Source organism: Amia ocellicauda, unplaced genomic scaffold, assembly GCF_036373705.1.
Source record: "Amia ocellicauda isolate fAmiCal2 unplaced genomic scaffold, fAmiCal2.hap1 HAP1_SCAFFOLD_31, whole genome shotgun sequence".
Taxonomy (NCBI): domain Eukaryota; kingdom Metazoa; phylum Chordata; class Actinopteri; order Amiiformes; family Amiidae; genus Amia; species Amia ocellicauda.
This window is the reverse complement of record NW_027102876.1, coordinates 395,635-417,456: the sequence shown is the minus strand read 5'-3', so window position 1 is coordinate 417,456 and position 21,822 is coordinate 395,635. Positions and strand designations below refer to the sequence as shown.

The 21,822-nt window shown below is 46.9% G+C and overlaps 11 pseudogenes; all 11 read right to left on the bottom strand.

Moving 5' to 3' along the window:
- Positions 1-86: 86 nt before the first annotated feature.
- On the bottom strand, positions 87-205 carry LOC136730086 (uncharacterized; annotated as a pseudogene).
- Positions 206-415: 210 nt separating this feature from the next.
- Positions 416-534, bottom strand: LOC136730309 (uncharacterized; annotated as a pseudogene).
- A 209-nt stretch (positions 535-743) lies between these two features.
- LOC136730019 (uncharacterized) lies at positions 744-862 on the bottom strand (annotated as a pseudogene).
- Positions 863-1,071: 209 nt separating this feature from the next.
- LOC136730194 (uncharacterized) lies at positions 1,072-1,190 on the bottom strand (annotated as a pseudogene).
- Positions 1,191-1,415: 225 nt separating this feature from the next.
- LOC136730142 (uncharacterized) lies at positions 1,416-1,534 on the bottom strand (annotated as a pseudogene).
- A 212-nt stretch (positions 1,535-1,746) lies between these two features.
- On the bottom strand, positions 1,747-1,865 carry LOC136730246 (uncharacterized; annotated as a pseudogene).
- Positions 1,866-2,092: 227 nt separating this feature from the next.
- LOC136730356 (uncharacterized) lies at positions 2,093-2,211 on the bottom strand (annotated as a pseudogene).
- Positions 2,212-2,421: 210 nt separating this feature from the next.
- On the bottom strand, positions 2,422-2,540 carry LOC136730351 (uncharacterized; annotated as a pseudogene).
- A 219-nt stretch (positions 2,541-2,759) lies between these two features.
- LOC136730049 (uncharacterized) lies at positions 2,760-2,878 on the bottom strand (annotated as a pseudogene).
- Positions 2,879-3,095: 217 nt separating this feature from the next.
- Positions 3,096-3,214, bottom strand: LOC136730209 (uncharacterized; annotated as a pseudogene).
- A 210-nt stretch (positions 3,215-3,424) lies between these two features.
- LOC136730007 (uncharacterized) lies at positions 3,425-3,543 on the bottom strand (annotated as a pseudogene).
- Positions 3,544-21,822: the final 18,279 nt, after the last annotated feature.

Here is a 21,822-nt window from a genome sequence, read left to right as displayed (position 1 = left end):
GTACGTGTACAATTCTTCAATTATATCTCCTCCGGACAGAAAGAGAGTATTAAGAGCTACGATGAAGTTACCCAGGAGACGTAAAAAGCTTGCAGCACCTGGCATTTTCAGGAGGTCACCCATCCAAGTACTGACCAGGCCCTGCCCCGTTTAAATTCCAAGATCTGAAGAGATCGGGGGCGTTCAGGATGGTGTGGCCGCAAGCCGAGAGGCCTGGCTGCATGATGTCTCTTAAAGGCTGGCGGGTATTGACGGAACTGGCAGCAAAAAAAAAAAAGAAAAATAGAGGGAAAAATACCAGTGCAGCAAAGGGTGTTGAAAGTAGCCGGGTACGTATACAATTCTTCAATTATATCTTCTCCAGACAGAAAGAGAGTATTAAGAGCTACGATGAAGTTCCCCTGGAGACGTAAAAAGCTGGCAGCACCTGGTATTTCCTGGAGGTCTCACATTTAAGTACTGACCAGGTCCTGCCCCGTTTAGCTTCCGAGATCTGACAAGATCGGGCACGTTCAGGACGGTGTGGCCGCAAGCCGAGATGCCTGGCTGCATGATGTCTCTTAAAGGCTGGCGGGTATCGACGGAACTGCCAGAAAAAAAAAAAAGAAAAATAGAGGGAAAAATATCAGTGCAGCAAAGGGTGTTGAAAGTAGCCAGGTACGTGTACAATTCTTCAATTATATCTCCTCCAGACTGAAAGAGAGTATTAAGAGCTACGATGAAGTTACCCAGGAGACGTAAAAAGCTTGCAGCACCTGGTATTTCCAGGAGGACACCCATCCAAGTACTGACCAGGCCTTGCCCCGTTTAGCCTCCGAGATCTGACGAGATCGGGCGCGTTCAGGACGGTGTGGCCGCAAGCCAAGAGGCCTGGCTGCATGATGTCTCTTAAAGGCTGGCGGGTATTGACGGAACAGCCAGCAAAAAAAAAAAGAGAAATGGAGGGAGAAATACCAGTGCAGCAATGGGTGTTGAAAGTAGCCGGGTACGTGTACAGTTCTTCAATTATATCTCCTGCAGACAGAAAGAGAGTATTAAGAGCTACGATGAAGTTACCCAGGAGACGTAAAAAGCTTGCAGCACCTGGTATTTCTAGGAGGTCAGCCATCCAAGTACTGACCAGACCCTGCCCCGTTTAGCTTCTGAGATCTTACGAGATCGGGCGCATTCAGGACGGTGTGGCCACAAGCCGAGAGGCCTGGCTGCATGATGTCTCTTAAAGGTTGGCGGGTATTGACGGAACTTCCAGCAAAAAAAAAAAAAAAAAAAAAAAAAAAGAAAAATGGATGGAAAAATATTAGTGCAGCAAAGGGTGTTGACAGTAGCTGGGTACGTGTACAATACTTCAATTATGTCTCCTCCAGACAGAAAGAGAGTATTAAGAGCTACGATGAAGTTACCCAGGAGACGTAAAAAGCTTGCAGCACCTGGTATTTCTAGGAGGTCAGCCATCCAAGTACTGACCAGGCCCTGCCCCGTTTAGCTTCCGAGATCTTACGAGATCGGGCGCATTCAGGACGGTGTGGCCACAAAGCCGAGAGGCCTGGCTGCATGATGTCTCTTAAAGGTTGGCGGATATTGACGGAACTTCCAGCAAAAAAAAATAAAGAAAAATGGAGGGAAAAATATCAGTGCAGCAAAGGGTGTTGAATGTAGCCGGGTACGTGTACAATTCTTCAATAATATCTCCTGCAGACAGAAAGAGAGTATTAAGAGCTACGATGAAGTTACCCAGGAGACGTAAAAAGCTTGCAGCACCTGGTATTTCTAGGAGGTCTCCCATCCAAGTACTGACCAGGCCCTGCCCCGTTTAGCTTCAGAGATCTGACGATATCGTGCGCGTTCAGGACGGTGTGGCCACAAGCCGAAAGGCCTGGCTGCATGATGTCTCTTAAAGGATGGCGGGTATTGACAGAACTTCAAGCAAAAAAAATAAATAAAATAAAATAAAAATAAAAAAATGGATGGAAAAATATCAGTGCAGCAAAGGGTGTTGACAGTAGGTTGGTACGTGTACAATACTTCAATTATATCTCCTCCAGACAGATAGAGAGTATTAAGAGCTACGATAAAGTTACCCAGGAGACGTAAAAGCTTGCAGCACGAGGTATTTCCAGGAGGTCTCACATTCATGTACTGAGCAGGTCCTGCCCCGTTTAGCTTCCGAGATCTGACGAGATCGGGCGCGTTCAGGATGGTGTGTCCGCAAGCCGAGAGGCCTGGCTGCATGATGTCTCTTAAAGGCTGGCGGGTATTGACGGAACTGGCAGCAAAAAAAAAAAAGAAAAATAGAGGGAAAAATACCAGTGCAGCAAAGGGTGTTGAAAGTAGCCGGGTACGTGTACAATTCTTCAATTATATCTTCTCCAGACAGAAAGAGAGTATTAAGAGCTACGATGAAGTTCCCCAGGAGACGTAAAAAGCTGGCAGCACCTGGTATTTCCTGGAGGTCTCACATTTAAGTACTGACCAGGTCCTGCCCCGTTTAGCTTCAGAGATCTGACAAGATCGGGCACGTTCAGGACGGTGTGGCCGCAAGCCGAGATGTCTGGCTGCATGATGTCTCTTAAAGGCTGGCGGGTATTGACGGAATTTCCAGCAAGAAAAAAAAAAAAAAAAAAGAAAAATGGAGGGAAAAATATCAGTGCAGGAAAGGGTGTTGAAAGTAGCCGGGTACGTGTACACTTCTTCAATTATATCTCCTGGAGACAGAAAGAGAGTATTAAGAGCTACGATGAAGTTACCCAGGAGACGTAAAAAGCTTGCAGCACCTGGTATTTCTAGGAGGTCTCCCATCCAAGTACTGACCAGGCCCTGCCCCGTTTAGCTTCCGAGATCTGACGAGATCGGGCGCATTCAGAACGGTGTGTCCACAAGCAGAAAGGCCTGGCTGCATGATGTCTCTTAAAGGTTGGCGGGTATTGACGGAACTTCCAGCAAAAAAAATAAATAAAAAAAGAAAAATGGATGGAAAAATATCAGTGCAGCAAAGGATGTTGACAGTAGCTGGATACGTGTACAATACTTCAATTATATCTCCTCCAGACAGAGAGAGAGTATTAAGAGCTACGATAAAGTTACCCAGGAGACGTAAAAGCTTGCAGCACTAGGTATTTCCAGGAGGTCTCACATTCATGTACTGACCAGGTCCTGCCCCGTTTAGCTTCCGAGATCTGACGAGATCGGGCGCGTTCAGGATGGTGTGGCCGCAAGCCGAGATGCCTGGCTGCATGATGTCTCTTAAAGGCTGGCGGGTATTGACGGAACTGCCAGCAAAAAAAAAAAAGAAAAATAGAGGGAAATATACCAGTGCAGCAAAGGGTGTTGAAAGTAGCCGTATACGTGTACAATTCTTCAATTATATCTCCTGGAGACAGAAAGAGAGTATTAAGAGCTACGATGAAGTTACCCAGGAGACGTAAAAAGCTTGCAGCACCTGGTATTTCTAGGAGGTCTCCCATCCAAGTACTGACCAGGCCCTGCCCCGTTTAGCTTCCGAGATCTGACGAGATTGGGCGCATTCAGGACGGTGTGGCCACAAGCCAAGAGGCCTGGCTGCATGATGTCTCTTAAAGGCTGACGGGTATTGACGGAACTTCCAGCAAAAAAAAAATGGATAAAGAAAAATGGAGGGAAAAATATCAGTGCAGCAATGGGTGTTGAAAGTAGCCGGGTACGTGTACAATACTTCAATTATATCTCCTCCAGACAGAAAGAGAGTATTAAGAGCTACGATGAACTCACCTAAAGGATTATTAGGAACACCATACTAATACTGTGTTTGACCCCCTTTCGCCTTCAGAACTGTTTTAATTCTACGTGGCATTGCTTCAACAAGGTGCTGAAAGCATTCTTTAGAAATGTTGGCCCATATTGATAGGATAGCATCTTGCAGTTGATGGAGATTTGTGGGATGCACATCCAGGGCACGAAGCTCCCGTTCCACCACATCCCAAAGATGCTCTATTGGGTTGAGATCTGGTGACTGTGGGGGCCAGTTTAGTACAGTGAACTCAATGTCATGTTCAAGAAACCAATTTGAAATGATTCGACCTTTGTGACATGGTGCATTATCCTGCTGGAAGTAGCCATCAGAGGATGGGTACATGGTGGTCAAAAAAGGATGGACATGGTCAGAAACAATGCTCAGGTAGGCCGTAGCATTTAAACGATGCCCAATTGGCACTAAGGGGCCTAAAGTGTGCCAAGAAGACATCCCCCACACCACCAGCCTGCACAGTGGTAACAAGACATGATGGATCCATGTTCTCATTCTGTTTACGCCAAATTCTGACTCTACCATCTGAATGTCTCACCTCTTTTTCCTATTTGTAGTGGAGATGAGTGGTACCCGGTGGGGTCTTCTGCTGTTGTAGCCCATCCGCCTCAAGGTTGTACGTGTTGTGGCTTCACAAATGCTTTGCTGCATACCTCGTTTGTAACGAGTGGTTATTTCAGTCAAAGTTGCTCTTCTATCAGCTTGAATCAGTCACCCCATTCTCCTCTGACCTCTAGCATCAACAAGGCATTTTCGCCCACAGGACTGCCGCATACTGGATGTTTTTCCCTTTTTACACCATTCTTTGTAAACCCTAGAAATGGTTGTGCGTGAAAATCCCAGTAACTGAGCAGATTGTGAAATACTCAGACCGGCCCGTCTGGCACCAACAACCATGCCACGCTCAAAATTGCTTAAATCACCTTTCATTCCCATTCAGACATTCAGTTTGGAGTTCAGGAGATTGTCTTGACCAGGACCACACCCCTAAATGCATTGAAGAAATTGAACAGGTATTCCTAATAATCCTTTAGGTGAGTGTATATGTATGTATGTGTATGTATGTCCAATTGCTTTGACAATACAAATGAAATGAATTGAGAGAGAGAGAGAGAGAGAGAGAGAGAGAGAGAGAGAGAGAGAGGAATATGAGCTCCTAAAAAACATTTGTTTTTATACATAAGCGGATTTAGTTTGTGATTTACAAATGAATATATAGCACTATAAACATACACAGAAGACATGGAATAGAAATTCAGAAGAAAAAGTATTCAAAAAATAATAATTTTAAGAGAAACACAAAAAGAAGAAAGCAGAGAGACAGTTCAGGAAGAAAAGTCAGAAAAGAAAAGCTGAAGACAAGAATTGGAGGTAAGAGACAAATAATTAAACAAAAAAATATGTATTAATAAAATAAATAAGCATTCTCAGTAGTTGACTCAGCCAATGAAAATGCAGAGCTCCGATTTGAATAGAGTGACAGTAGGAGAGAGCCCAACTGCCACTGAGACTGATAGAAATCTATCGAACAGCAGTCTGACTGCAGAGCTGCCTTTTGAAATCCGATACCCTGAAGACATTCGCTCTGCACAGGCTAAGAAGGACTACAAACAAGCTGTGATGAGAGCATCTCCTTAGACCCTCATCCTAGACTACACCGGTAAAGGAGAAAACAGGGTCAAGAACAATCTACTGTTCTACACCGCCTTTCACAAAACCCTGTGCCAGACATACCCCAATAACAACAAGAGGGGCATTAGCAGAGGCAGGCAGATCTCAGTGCTGGTAGAGAAAGACACAGACAGTGTGATGCTCACTTTTAATGTATACCACAACGGGACCATCATGGTGCAGGGCAGCGAGAGCAGCCTGGACCAATTAGCTCTCGGCTTCCACACCTCAAAGCAGCAGACTGAGGTAGAGAAACAAGAGCCAGAGCCGGCCACCCTGCAGTCTGCCCCCAGCCACACGGAGCCAGACAGTGCCCCATCTCCCACAGACTGCCCCCCTGTCTCCCCAAAACTCTCCAGCAACATTAAAACACTAAAGGAATGCCTATCAGTGCTGGAGCTGGAGTTTGCGGAGTTCAGGGAGCAGACCTTGAGCACCCTGGCCCAGACCTCCTTGTGCGATCAGCTCCGGGATGAGATGCACAGACTAAAGATGCAGCACAAGGCTGAGATCCATGAGCTGAGAGCAGCAGTGAGAGACCTGGAGGAGCAGAGCCAAACCCTGAGGACGGAGCTGCGCAGAGCGAGGGAGGAGCTGACCAGGACACCCCAGCACAGCCAGCTAAGGAGCCTGCAGAGCCAGCTGGAGGAGCTAAGAGAGGAGCTACACATCACTGGAGCACAGAGACTGCACTGCACTGACCCCACAACACCTCCAACCCCTGACGCACCCACTGATCCACCCACACTCCCCACCACTCCTGACACACCCACTATCACCAGACCTGCCACTAATACACAACCCCCTGAAACGCCACTCCCCCAAAACACACCCGCTGCCCCCACCACTCCCGACGCAAACCCGAAGAGGCAGGTCAACGCAGAGGTGGTCATTCTGAGCGAATCCAATGGGAAGTTCCTGGTTGAGAGGCGCCTCTTCCCTGGGCGAAAAGTGAAAAAGCTTTGGTGCTCCACAGCACAGAGAGCCCTGGAGCTGCTCTCCAAGAGGAGGCTTTGCCAAGTCAAACACATCCTCATCCACACCGGCACTAACGACCTGAGTGCCCGCAGGGGCGATGTGGCCTCAGCCCTGAGACAGGTAGCAACGAAAGCCACAGAGGAATTCCCAACTGCCAAAATTTCCATCTCCACACTGCTGCCCCGCACAGACGTGCCCCTGCACATCATCCAGGCCATCAACGCAGAAGTGTCCCGAAGATGTGCCCTCCTCCCCAACGTCCACCTGGCACACCACTGAGACATCCAGCCACATCACCTGTATGACCACGTCCACCTCAACAAGACGGGTGTGAGGATCATCTCAAAGGTCCTCAAGGACACAACCCTGGGCCGAAACCCCACACACCCCCACCTCGAGACCAGGAGCAAACCCCCCAGCCCCCGGCCACATCCCCAGCCACCGGCTCCACCCCAGCCCCAGCCCCTGAGACCCCGCGGCCCCATTCCCCACCCCCCCATCCCCAGAGGGCCCGTCCAGCACAGCAGAGCGGACAGCCGGGGACCAGCACAGCCACACAGCCACGCAGCAGCGGCTTCCAGAGCCTGGAGGCCCGATGCTGCCCAGCTGGCCCAGATAAGGCAACTCCTCAGTGTCATCTGTACCACACTGCTGAGTTAACTGAGCCTCAACACACATATATATGGTTGTGGAGATGGAGAGTAAGAAAAAATGTGATTTAATTATTCTGATATTTTGATGCAAAGATAAAATCTTTGTGTGATTATTATGTATATCCATATATAATTATTAATAGTAATATAATATCAGTTGTAGATCACAAATTAAACTTTCTTATGTAGAAGAGACAAGTATAATAAAATATATTAACATGTCCTTTAAAATAAGCAGTTGGAATATGCAGGGTTTACGCTCCTCAACTTTTGGAATGAAGAGCACAGGCCCTGAACTGATCAACACTGTAAATAGTTCAGATGTTTTCATTCTTGTAGAGACTTGGTGCTGTGCAGATATGTCTATACACTGGATGGATACAATGGATACAGGGAGCTGATTGTGCCCTCCTATAAAAAACCCAAAGTCAGGTGTGGCAGGGCCTCGTGGGGGATTATCGTGTGGTACAGGGAGGAGCTCCGAGCAGCCCTATGCCCAGTACAGAGAGGAGACACACACCTGTGGATGAAAATCAGAAAAGACACCCTACAAAATAACACAGATATATACCTATGTGCAATTTATATGCCACCCGCAGACTCCCCCTACTATAATGAGGAAGGCTTTCATGAGCTTCAAAACGAAATCTGCCACTTCCAGACCCTGGGCTCTGTACTGCTGTGTGGCGATCTCAATGCCAGGACTGGCAGAGAGATGGACTACATCAATACAGAGGGGAACACACACCTGTTCGGAGACTCCCCGCTGTGCCACACACACACCTCCACACTGACACAGCCACGACAGCGTGGTAAACAAGAGCAGGAAGCAGGTAGTGCGCCTATGTAAAAGCCTGGGTCTATATATCATCAATGGCAGGACCAGGGGGTACTCTCTGGGGAGATTCACATACTGCTCGGCTCTGGGCAGCAGTGTGGTGGACTACGCCATAACTGACCTGGACCCACAAGCCAACAATGCGTTTATAGTCAGACAACAATCTCCACTATCAGACCACAGCCAAATAACACTTTACCTAAAAAGATCAGCGCAGCCACAAGTCAGAGCCAAACTTCCCACAAAACTGGTCTCCCTGCCACCCAGTTAGAGATGGTCAGAGCCCAGCACAGAGAACTACACAAGAGCCCTGAATAGTGATGAGATTGAAAACATGTTAGACAGATATCAATCCTCACACTATCAAATAAACCAAAACGGAATAAACTCAGCCACCAAAACACTGAATGAAATATTTGAGAGACTGGCTTTAAAATCAAACATTAAAACAATTAAAAACCAAAATATGAAATCGTCTAAAAGAAAAAAAGAACAGTGGTGTGACCAGGAGTGTGAAACTTCTAGGAAACACCTGAGACATCTCTCCAACACTAAACACAGAGAGCCCGACAACCAGGAGGCTCGCCTCAGCTACTGCCAGGCCCTGCGGCACTACAAGCAACTCCTCAGTAAGAAAAAAGACCACTATATGGGCAGAATAAATACCCCAAAAACAAAAAATGAAATACCAATTCAAAATGGAGAAATCTGGAAAACACACTTTGAAAAACTTTACCAAAATGTTGAAAACAATCCAAAGCCAGAACAGGTTAAAATATTAAAAAACCTAAATAAATTGGAAGAAATCATTAAGAATAACCAAAATCCCTTAGATAATCCATTTACAATACAGGAACTAAAACATCAACTCAAAATCCTCAAACCCAGGAAAGCCAGCGGCCCCGACAGCATCAGCCCTGAGATGCTGAAGCACAGCAGCCCGCAGCTGCAGGAGGCTCTGCTCAAACTCTTTAACCTGGTGCTGAGAGCCGGGTGTTTCCCTGAGGTCGGGAATCAAGGATTGATCACCCCGATTTTTAAAAGTGGAGACAAATTAGACCCCAATAACTACTGGGGCAGCTGTGTGAGCAGTAACCTGGGGAAGGTGTTCTGCAGTATCATCAACGCCCAGATACTGGCCTTCCTTACCAAGCACAGTGTCCTGAATAAGAGTCAGATTGGCTTCCTACCAAAACACCGCACAACCGATCATATTTACACTCTACACACCCTCATAAATAAATATACCCAAAACAATAAAGGAAAAATATTTGCCTGTTTTGTAGACTTTAGAAAGGCATTTGACTCAATCTGGCACAAGGGATTATTTTATAAACTTCTACAGAGTGGTGTAGGGGGTAAAGTTTATGACATCATTAAATCAATGTATTCTGAAAACAAATGCGGAGTTCAAATTGGCAACTCAAGAACAGAGTTCTTCACTCAGGGGCGGGGAGTGAGACAGGGCTGCAGTCTGAGTCCAACACTGTTCAACATCTACATCATCGAGTTGGCCACAGTGTTGGAGCAGTCTGACGCCCGCAGCCTAACTCTCCATGACACAGAGATCAAGTTCCTGCTCTACGCAGACGACCTGGTGCTGCTGTCGCCTACAGAGCAGGGGCTTCAGCAGAACCTGGCGCTGCTAGAGCAGTACTGTCAGAAATGGGCCCTGGCAGTCAATCTGGACAAGACCAGAGTTATGGTTTTCCAGAAAAAAGCCCCATCTCAGGGAAACAGGTACCGCTTCACTCTGGGCAGCACTGGATTAGAGCACTGCACCAGATACAACTACCTTGGCCTGACCATCAGTGCGTCAGGGAGCTTCAGCCTGGCTATAAACGCATTAAAAGACAAGGCACGCCGGGCATTTTATGCCATAAAGACACAATTTGGGAAAACAACAATACCAATAACTATTTGGATTAAAATATTAAACTCCATCATCCAACCAATCCTGCTATATGGGAGCGAAGTGTGGGGTCCCCTCATGAACCTCAATAACAACAATTGGGACAAAAGCCCCATGGAAATATTCCACCTAGAATTTAATAAAAACATCTTACACGTACACAGAAACGCCCCCACGGCTCTGAGGCTCACAGAGCCCGAACACACAATGACCAAAACAACAACAATTGGGAAAATTGACATGTACCTGAAAAGCAAATACACAAAAGATTAGAGACACGAATTAGAATTACAAAACAAATTGGAATGCTACCGGGCCCTGAATAGAAACATTACATTGGCTGAATACTTAAAAATCCAAAATATAAAAGAGAGACAAAATCTAACTAAATACAGGCTCAGTGACCACAGCCTCGCCATTGAAAAAGGCCGCTACAGAAAATTCTGGGTTGCCAGAGAAGAGCGGCTGTGCAGCCAGTGTGACCTAGGGGAGGTCGAAACACAGGCGCATTTCCTGCTGTCCTGCCCTAAATACACAAAAATCAGGGAGACATACTTTAAAATATTAAAAATGCATATCCCTGAGTTCAGCATGATCCCCGATTGCTGCAAACTCCCCGTCCTGCTGGGAGAGGAGGAGCGCACTGCCTTCTTAGCAGCGCAATATGTATCCACCTGCCACAGCCTGCGAGACAGTGTGTAGACACCAGCCTGTGGCACTCCATTTGCAAAACAAAATAAAAACAGTGATTTTTCTGATGTCATGACACAAATTTTGATACAAACAACAAATATGGTTTATATCCTACTTAATTTTATTTCAATGTGTACTATATTTGTTCCACTGAATCTTGTATTGCAATGTTTTGTCTTGATTGATAGAACATTTGTATCTGCTTTGGCAATATTGTGATAGATCATGCCAATAAAGAACCTTTGAATTGAATTGAAATGAATTGACAGACAGACAGACACACGCACACACACACACACACACACACACACACACACACAGAGCCAGCCAGACAGACAGCCAGCCAGCTCAGCCATGACATCACGAGCCTCTCTCAGCTGACTGCTATGACATCACAGAGCACGTACATTCCGTTGCTTGCCGTCTATCAACCACTCAGTCACTGCCAGCCAGACTGGCTGGCTGGCTGGATGGGGGGGCTGCTTGCTGCTGCTGTGTACCTTAGCAAGCTTATTTGCTTGACCGGCCTTCCTACTCCTCTGCCCACATGCCCACCTATGCCCGATCTGCTGTTCACCTGGATCACAGCTCCGCCCCAACAAGGCAGATCCTCCCAAAAATGGTACAAACTGATCCACGTTCCCCTCCACAGAAAGCTTTAGCCCAAAATAAGGGACACATTCTGCCCAATATGTCAGCGCCAACCACAGCCTGAGGGACACAGTGACACACGAGCACCGGCTGTAAATATAATGTAAATACTCGTTTGTAATGCATGTCATTGTATTTCAAAAAAGGAATCTGGAAATGGTATACCTATTTTCTTTATTTGTATGTATTAAAGATCACATTTTATTACATTTTCTTTTTCTGTACTTCATTACATCTTATTGTGATTCATAATTCTATTATTTATTTTCCGTGTATATGTATGTATGTATGTATTGTGACAAACCAAGGGGCAGGGTCATACATGGCAGATATGTCAGGCCAGGTCTGCTGCAAGGTGTGTACTCTAGGGTAGAATACCGACCCTAGGCAACTACACTCCCCAGAAACCCTCAGGCAGCCATTCTAGCACCTAATGTGGTCACTTGGTGTTACTTCCTCAATTATTCACCAGGTATATAAGGCGGGCCTGAGAGAGAGAGAAGTGAGAGACAATAGGGTGAGTTATCTGGAAAACAGAGGTAGCTCATAAGGAGAAAGCCAAGACTTATTTATTCCAGACTTTGTTTAAAATAGAATGATTATGTAAGATTAGTTACAACTCCAGTGTGAGTTAGGTTTTGTTTTCAGATTTGTTTTGTTTGAAGTAAACATACAGGCACAGCCCTGTATTTGCAACCTCCTCCCTGGGTCATGACTGGTTTTTACTCCTAAGAAGATCACAGAGAAGACCCGCACATGTGTACAGCCAAGGCGTTTTGTCACATTTGGTGTAGAATGCGGGCAGCACCTCATGAAACCCAGACTGGCTGAGTGAATTTTTTTATCCCAAAAAAAAAAAACTACAGGCTGTAATAGCCCAACAGGAAGCGACCAGGGTGCAGCAGGTGGCTCACCAGGATGCTATGCGGATGCATCAGGAAGCACTGCAGGTCCAGCATGATACAAATAAAATGTTTAGAGAAGAGCAGGAAAAGGTGACTAAAGAGCTGAAAGAGAGTGTTGAAGCACTTGCAACCAGGATTGGTCCACAGGGGGCTGCAACCCATTCCACTCCCCGCACCAATCACTTTCTGCAGAAAATGACAAAACAGGACGATGTTGAGGCCTTCCTTATGACCTTTGAGAGGACAGCAGAGAGAGGGATGGCCAAAAGATTCCTGGGCAGGGCTTGTGGCACCTTATCTGGCAGGGGATGCACAGAAAGCGTACTTTGATCTGGAGCTGAAGGACGCCCAGGACTATGATAAATTGAAAGCGGAGATAATGACCCGATTGGGCGTGACCACCGCAGTGAGGGCACATCGGTTTCAGCAGTGGGCCTACCAACCAGGACAACCAATCCGAACGCAGATGTTTGATCTGATCCATCTGGCCAGGAAATGGCTACAGCCAGAGGTCCATTCATCAGCCGAGGTGGTGGAGGCCATAGTCCTTGACAACTACCAACGCTGTTTGCCCAAGGACGTTCGACGCTGGGTTGGCCAGAATGAGGTGCTGTCCGCTGACACCTTGGTGGCCATTGTAGAGCGGTTCTATACAGCCGGAGCAGCAGAGCATGTACCGGAGGTTAAAAACTCGTTCCCCAGGCCATGACGAGCCAGCGGACCGGGTAAGATGGTTCCAAAGTACTCTGGGAAACATGACGCGCTGGGTTGGAAGAAAAGAGCAAGACTGGGGGGGGCAAAGGTGGGGCCTAAAGCCGAGACTAAGGGTTATAGGGGGTCACCATCACAACCAATTGTCTGCTACAATTGTGACAAAGTAGGACATATTGCGGCCCACTGCCCAGGTAGAGAGGAACCAATGCAATGTAATGTGTGTGATATGGGGAAAGAGAAACCGGTATTTTATGCCTGCCCTGTTGGGACGGATGTTTTCATAGGCGGAGTACCTAATCCAAAACACATGTGTACAGTGATAGTCGATGAGAAAGAAGTGGCTGCTCTGCTCGACTCTGGCAGTATGGTTACACTGGTCACAGAAAAATTAGTAGCGACCAACAAGCTGGATAGACATCAGGAGCTCAGTATCACATGCACACATGGTGACACACGCCCCTATCCCACAGCCCTTGTAAACATACAGACAGAGGCCGGGAAACTAGATTACGAAGTCGGTGTGGTACCCAACATGCCATATGATGTGATACTGGGACGATATTTTCCTAATTTTGGAAAACTAGATAGAAAACATAGTAAATTGGAAATGCACACTGAAAACTGTAAGCCAGAAGTTGCCTCGATCCCACAACTAGAGCTAAAAGTAGACCTGGTTCCAGTTGAGTCGACAGTGAAGGTTTTGGTTGGGGAAAATTAAACTGAAAACATAGGGGTGGAATGTAGTGACGTAGATGACCCTATGGAGGGTGAGGAACCCAGCACTAGCAGGGTGGGTGAGAATCCATTCATAGAGACCCCTGAAGCTGACAATGTAGAAGTGTCAGTGTTAGAGGGACTCCCCACTGATTTTGGCAGCGCACAGGTGCGAGATCTCACTCTACACTATGCTAAAGAAAATGTGAAGGTAGTAAATGGGACCCCTATGACTACTGCAGACCCGCCAACAGCTTATCCTTATTTTATGGTAAAAAATGACCTATTGTACCGTGTAAATAAGATAGGGGTGGACATTGTGGAGCAATTGCTAGTTCCCACCCCATTCAGACGAACAGTTCTCAATCTGGCACATGGGCATATCCTGGGGGGACATCTGGGGATGGACAAAACCAAGGATAGACTCCTGAGGAGGTTTTACTGGCCAGGCGTACATGCAGACGTGACAGAACATTGTAGCTCATGTCCTGAATGTCAACTACATGCTCCTAAACCAGCCTTCAGAAGCCCACTGGTCCCTTTGCCCATCATAGAGACCCCCTTTGCTAGGATAGCTATGAATGTGGTGGGACCTCTCCCGAAATCAGCCAGAGGGCATCAGTATATACTGGTTATTTTGGAATATGCCACCAGGTACCCAGAAGCCATTCCACTGCGGACCATGGCTTCAAAAGGTATTGCAAAAGAGCTAATGTTGATGTGTAGTAGGGTGGGGATACCGAGGGAGATATTAACAGATCAGGGCACACCCTTTATGTCTAAGGTTATGACCGATCTGTGTAAATTGTTGCAGGTTAAGCAGTTGAGAACATCAGTCTACCACCCACAAACAGATGGGTTGGTTGAGAGATTTAATAGGACCCTGAAGTCCATGCTAAGAAAGGTAATCGATAAGGATGGGAAAAATTGGGAATTCATGCTGCCCTACTTGATGTCTGCCATTAGGGAAGTCCCACAGGCTTCCCTGGGCTTTTCGCCTTTTGAACTGTTATATGGGAGGCACCCCAGGGGGATATTAGACATAGCCCGTGAAACGTGGGAACACGAGTCCACTCCTTTCCGGAGTGTAGTCGAGCACATCAATGCTATGCAAGAGAGAATAGCCACAGTCACTCCCATTGTGAGAGAGCACCTAAGGCAGGCACAGGAACACCAACAATTCGCCTATAATCGTCAGGCTACACTGAGGGTGTTCCAGCCTGGTGATAGGGTGTTGGTGTTGGTTCCCACTGTAGAATGTAAATTTCTGGCTACGTGGATGGGACCTTATGAGATTATAGAGCGAATACGGGAAGTGAACTATAAGGTTCAGCAACCCGGCCGCCGACCCCCAGAACAAATATATCATGTCAACTTAATAAAAGCCTGGAAGGACAGGGAAGTGTTGATGTTGACTTACCCCCCTCAGCCACTAGGGACACCGAAGGTGAATATTGCAGCTGCCTTGTCACCTGACCAGTTGAAGGAGGTGAACGACTTGATAATACGTAATAGGGAAGTTTTCTCAGGCATACCGGGGCGTACCCATTTAGTCTCTCACAACATTGTGTCTCTCCCAGGAAAGAAGGTAAATATGAGGCCTTACAGGGTACCAGAAGCTCGCAGGAACACTATTAGAAATGAGGTTAAGGAAATGCTGGAGGCAGGGGTTATTGAAGAATCCCACAGTGAGTGGTCCAGCCCTATAGTCATGGTTTCCAAACCTGATGGCTCCTGGAGATTCTGTAATGATTTTAGAAAGGTTAATGAAATTTCAAAGTTTGATGCATACCCAATGCCCCGAGTAGATGAATTGTTAGAGAATATTGGGAATGCTCGCTATATTTCAACTATTGACTTAGCCAAGGGCTACTGGCAGATTCCCTTGACCCCGGGTGCCAAAGAAAAAACAGCCTTTGCAACCCCAGATGGTCTGTTTCACTACACAGTGATGCCCTTTGGCCTGCATGGTGCTCCTGCCACCTTTCAAAGGTTGATGGACCACATACTTAGACCACACAGGACGTATGCGGCAGCATATTTAGATGATGTGGTCATTCACAGTCCAGATTGGGAATCACATTTGTCTCAGCTCCAAGCGGTATTGGATTCAATACATGCAGCAGGCCTGATGGCTAATCCAACCAAATGCAATTTGGGGTTGGAAGAGGCCAAATACTTGGGCTATACAGTAGGGAGGGGTATGGTGAAACCCCAAATATCCAAGGTTGAAGCCATAAACTCTTGGCCTAGGCCTGTCAATAAAAAGCAGGTTAGGGCATTTTTAGGGTTAACTGGGTATTACCGGAGGTTTATTCCCAACTATGCTACCTTAGCGGCCCCTCTGACTGATATGACTAAGGCTACAGAACCCAATATGGTTAGATGGGGTGATACAGCAAACCGGGCTTTCCGGAGCCTACAGGAGGCGCTCTGCCGCAACCCCGTTTTAATGGTACCTGACTTTCAGAAAGAATTTATAGTCCAGACGGACGCCTCTGAGGTGGGGATCGGAGTGGTTTTGTCCCAAAGAATGGGTGATCACGAACACCTGGTGTTGTTCCTTAGCAGAAAGTTGGAATCCAATGAAATAAATTATTTGGTAGTTGAAGAAGAATGTTTGGCAGTGAAGTGGGCTTTGGACAGTCTTCGATACTATTTGTTGGGCAGGCACTTCACCCTGATCACTGACCATGCCCCCCTCACTTGGATGCATCGTTCGAAAGACAGGAATGCCCGTGTGATGAGGTGGTTTTTGAGTCTCCAACATTTTCATTTCACCCTGCAGCACAGGCCAGGGAAGGCCATGGGGAATGTTGATGGGCTGTCCCGGGTGCATGCTTTTTTGCGGCTGTCGCTCGACCTATGGGGTCGCAGCTGGGGGGGAGGATGTGGGACAAACCAAGGGGCAGGGTCATACATGGCAGATATGTCAGGCCAGGTCTGCTGCAAGGTCTGCACTCTAGGGAAGAAAACCGACCCTAGACAACTACACTCCCCAGAAACCCTCAGGCAGCCTAATGTGGTCACTTGGTGCTACTTCCTCAATTATTCACCAAGTATATAAGGCGGAAAGATAGAGTCAAGCTAGAAGGTCAGGCCAGAAGCTAGTTTGATTTCTGTTTGTTATTTACGATGAGAACCTTGGAAACAATGTCAAACAGTATGACCTACGTGCCTGTTCCCTAAAACCATGTGTAGACCTATGGGCTTAGTTAGCCTTTAAGATAACATAGTAATGACTTTCTAGCATGTATGCATGTATGTATGTATATATATATATATATATATATATATATATATATATGTATGTATGAATGTATGTATGTCCAATTGCTTTGACAATACAAATGAATTGAATTGAGAGGGAGAGAGAGAGAGAGAGAGAGAGACAGACAGACTGAAAAACAGACAAACAGACACACACACACACACAGACATACACACACACACACAGAGCCAGCCAGCCAGCCAGCTCAGCGATGACATCACGAGCCTCTCTCAGCTGACTGCTATGACATCACAGAGCACGTACATTCCGTTGCTTGCCGTCTGACAACCACTCAGTCACTGCCAGCCAGACTGGCTGGCTGGCTGGATGTGGGGGATGCTTGCTGCTGCTGCGTACCTTAGCAAGCTTATTTGCTTGACCGGCCTTCCAACTCCTCTGCCCACATGCCCACCTATGCCCGATCTGCTGTTCACCTGGTCACAGCTCCGCCCCAACAAGGCAGATTCTCCCAAAAATGGTACAAACTGATCCACGTTCCCCTCCACGGAAAGCTTTAGCCCAAAATAAGGGACAAATTCTGTAACAACATAATGGATGCCCACCCAACCTGTGACAAAACTGAGAAAAAAGTAAAACGCCAGTCCTCCTGGGGGAGGGACACACAGCCACCCTGGCTGCCCAATATGTCAGCGCCTACCACAGCCTGAGGGACACAGTGACACACGAGCACCGGCTGTAAATATAATGTAAATACTTGTTTGTTATGCATGTCATTGTATTTCAAAAAAGGAATCTGGAAATAGTAAACCTATTTTCTTTATTTGTATGTATTAAAGATCACATTTTTTTACATTTTCATTTTCTGTACTTCATTACATCTTATTGTGATTCATAATTCTATTATTTATTTTCCGTGTAGATGTATGTATGTATGTATGTATGTATGTATATGTATGTATGTCCAATTGCTTTGACAATACAAATGAATTGAATTGAGAGGGAGAGAGAGAAAGAGAGAGAGAGAGAGAGAGAGAGAGAGAGAGAGAGAGAGAGAGGAATATGAGCTCCTAAAAAGCATTTGTTTTTATACATAAGCGGATTTAATTTGTGATTTACAAATGAATATATAGCACTATAAACATACACAGAAGACATGGAATAGAAATTCAGAAGAAAAAGTATTCAAAAAATAATAATTTTAAGAGAAACACAAAAAGAAGAAAGCAGAGAGACAGTTCAGGAAGAAAAGTCAGAAAAGAAAAGCTGAAGACAAGAATTGGAGGTAAGACTTTTCACCTATAGAGACAAATAATTAAACAAAAAAATATGTATTAATAAAATAAATAAGCATTCTCAGTAGTTGACTCAGCCAATGAAAATGCAGAGCTCCGATTTGAATAGAGTGACAGTAGGAGAGAGCCCAACTGCCACTGAGACTGATACAAATCTATCGAACAGCAGTCTGACTGCAGAGCTGCCTTTTGAAATCCGATACCCTGAAGACATTCGCTCTGCACAGGCTAAGAAGGACTACAAACAAGCTGTGATGAGAGCATCTCCTGAGACCCTCATCCTAGACTACACCGGTAAAGGAGAAAACAGGGTCAAGAACAATCTACTGTTCTACACTCAGTACCCCACCGCCTTTCACAAAACCCTGTGCCAAACATACGACAATAACAACAAGAGGGGCATTAGCAGAGGCAGGCAGATCTCAGTGCTGGTAGAGAAAGACACAGACAGTGTGATGCTCACTTTTAATGTATACCACAACGGGACCATCATGGTGCAGGACAGCGAGAGCAGCCTGGACCAATTAGCTCTCGGCTTCAACACCTCTAAGCAGGAGACTGAGGTAGAGAAACACGAGCCAGAGCCGGCCACCCTGCAGTCTGCCCCCAGCCACACGGAGCCAGACAGTGCCCCATCTCCCACAGACTGCCCCCCTGTCTCCCCAAAACTCTCCAGCAACATTAAAACACTAAAGGAATGCCTATCAGTGCTGGAGCTGAAGTTTGCGGAGTTCAGGGACTAAAGATGCACCACAAGGCTGAGATCCATGAGCTGAGAGCAGCAGTGAGAGACCTGGAGGAGCAGAGCCAAACCCTGAGGACGGAGCTGCGCAGAGCGAGGGAGGAGCTGACCTGGACACCCCAGCACAGCTAGCTGAGGAGCCTGCAGAGCCAGCTGGAGGAGCTAAGAGAGGAGCTACACATCACTGGAGCACAGAGACTGCACTGCACTGACCCCACAACACCTCCAACCCCTGACGCACCCACTGATCCACCCACACTCCCCACCACTCCTGACACACCCACTATCACCAGACCTGCCACTAATACACAACCCCCTGAAACGCCACTCCCCCAAAACACACCCGCTGCCCCCACCACTCCCGACGCAAACCCGGAGTGGCAGGTCAACGCAGAGGTGGTCATTCTGAGCGAATCCAATGGGAAGTTCCTGGTTGAGAGGCGCCTCTTCCCTGGGCGAAAAGTGAAAAAGCTTTGGTGCTCCACAGCACAGAGAGCCCTGGAGCTGCTCTCCAAGAGGAGGCTTTGCCAAGTCAAACACATCCTCATCCACACCGGCACTAACGACCTGAGTGCCCGCAGGGGCGATGTGGCCTCAGCCCTGAGACAGGTGGCAACGAAAGCCACAGAGGAATTCCCAACTGCCAAAATTTCCATCTCCACACTGCTGCCCCGCACAGACGTGCCCCTGCACATCATCCAGGCCATCAACGCAGAAGTGTCCCGAAGATGTGCCCTCCTCCCCAACGTCCACCTGGCACACCACTGAGACATCCAGCCACATCACCTGTATGACCACGTCCACCTCAACAAGACGGGTGTGAGGATCATCTCAAAGGTCCTCAAGGACACAACCCTGGGCCGAAACCCCACACACCCCCACCTCGAGACCAGGAGCAACCCCCCCAGCCCCCGGCCACATCCCCAGCCACCGGCTCCACCCCAGCCCCAGCCCCTGAGACCCCGCGGCCCCATTCCCCACCCCCCCATCCCCAGAGGGCCCGTCCAGCACAGCAGAGCGGACAGCCGGGGACCAGCACAGCCACACAGCCACGCAGCAGCGGCTTCCAGAGCCTGGAGGCCCGATGCTGCCCAGCTGGCCCAGATAAGGCAACTCCTCAGTGTCATCTGTACCACACTGCTGAGTTAACTGAGCCTCAACACACATATATATGGTTGTGGAGATGGAGAGTAAGAAAAAATGTGATTTAATTATTCTGATATTTTGATGCAAAGATAAAATCTTTGTGTGATTATTATGTATATCCATATATAATTATTAATAGTAATATAATATCAGTTGTAGACCACAAATTAAACTTTCTTATGTAGAAGAGACAAGTATAATAAAATATATTAACATGTCCTTTAAAATAAGCAGTTGGAATATGCAGGGTTTACGCTCCTCAACTTTTGGAATGAAGAGCACAGGCCCTGAACTGATCAACACTGTAAATAGTTCAGATGTTTTCATTCTTGTAGAGACTTGGTGCTGTGCAGATATGTCTATACACTGGATGGATACAATGGATACAGGGAGCTGATTGTGCCCTCCTATAAAAAACCCAAAGTCAGGTGTGGCAGGGCCTCGTGGGGGATTATCGTGTGGTACAGGGAGGAGCTCCGAGCAGCCCTATGCCCAGTACAGAGAGGAGACACACACCTGTGGATGAAAATCAGAAAAGACACCCTACAAAATAACACAGATATATACCTATGTGCAATTTATATGCCACCCGCAGACTCCCCCTACTATAATGAGGAAGGCTTTCATGAGCTTCAAAACGAAATCTGCCACTTCCAGACCCTGGGCTCTGTACTGCTGTGTGGCGATCTCAATGCCAGGACTGGCAGAGAGATGGACTACATCAATACAGAGGGGAACACACACCTGTTCGGAGACTCCCCGCTGTGCCACACACACACCTCCACACTGACACAGCCACGACAGCGTGGTAAACAAGAGCAGGAAGCAGGTAGTGCGCCTATGTAAAAGCCTGGGTCTATATATCATCAATGGCAGGACCAGGGGGTACTCTCTGGGGAGATTCACATACTGCTCGGCTCTGGGCAGCAGTGTGGTGGACTACGCCATAACTGACCTGGACCCACAAGCCAACAATGCGTTTATAGTCAGACAACAATCTCCACTATCAGACCACAGCCAAATAACACTTTACCTAAAAAGATCAGCGCAGCCACAAGTCAGAGCCAAACTTCCCACAAAACTGGTCTCCCTGCCACCCAGTTAGAGATGGTCAGAGCCCAGCACAGAGAACTACACAAGAGCCCTGAATAGTGATGAGATTGAAAACATGTTAGACAGATATCAATCCTCACACTATCAAATAAACCAAAACGGAATAAACTCAGCCACCAAAACACTGAATGAAATATTTGAGAGACTGGCTTTAAAATCAAACATTAAAACAATTAAAAACCAAAATATGAAATCGTCTAAAAGAAAAAAAGAACAGTGGTGTGACCAGGAGTGTGAAACTTCTAGGAAACACCTGAGACATCTCTCCAACACTAAACACAGAGAGCCCGACAACCAGGAGGCTCGCCTCAGCTACTGCCAGGCCCTGCGGCACTACAAGCAACTCCTCAGTAAGAAAAAAGACCACTATATGGGCAGAATAAATACCCCAAAAACAAAAAATGAAATACCAATTCAAAATGGAGAAATCTGGAAAACACACTTTGAAAAACTTTACCAAAATGTTGAAAACAATCCAAAGCCAGAACAGGTTAAAATATTAAAAAACCTAAATAAATTGGAAGAAATCATTAAGAATAACCAAAATCCCTTAGATAACCCATTTACAATACAGGAACTAAAACATCAACTCAAAATCCTCAAACCCAGGAAAGCCAGCGGCCCCGACAGCATCAGCCCTGAGATGCTGAAGCACAGCAGCCCGCAGCTGCAGGAGGCTCTGCTCAAACTCTTTAACCTGGTGCTGAGAGCCGGGTGTTTCCCTGAGGTCGGGAATCAAGGATTGATCACCCCGATTTTTAAAAGTGGAGACAAATTAGACCCCAATAAC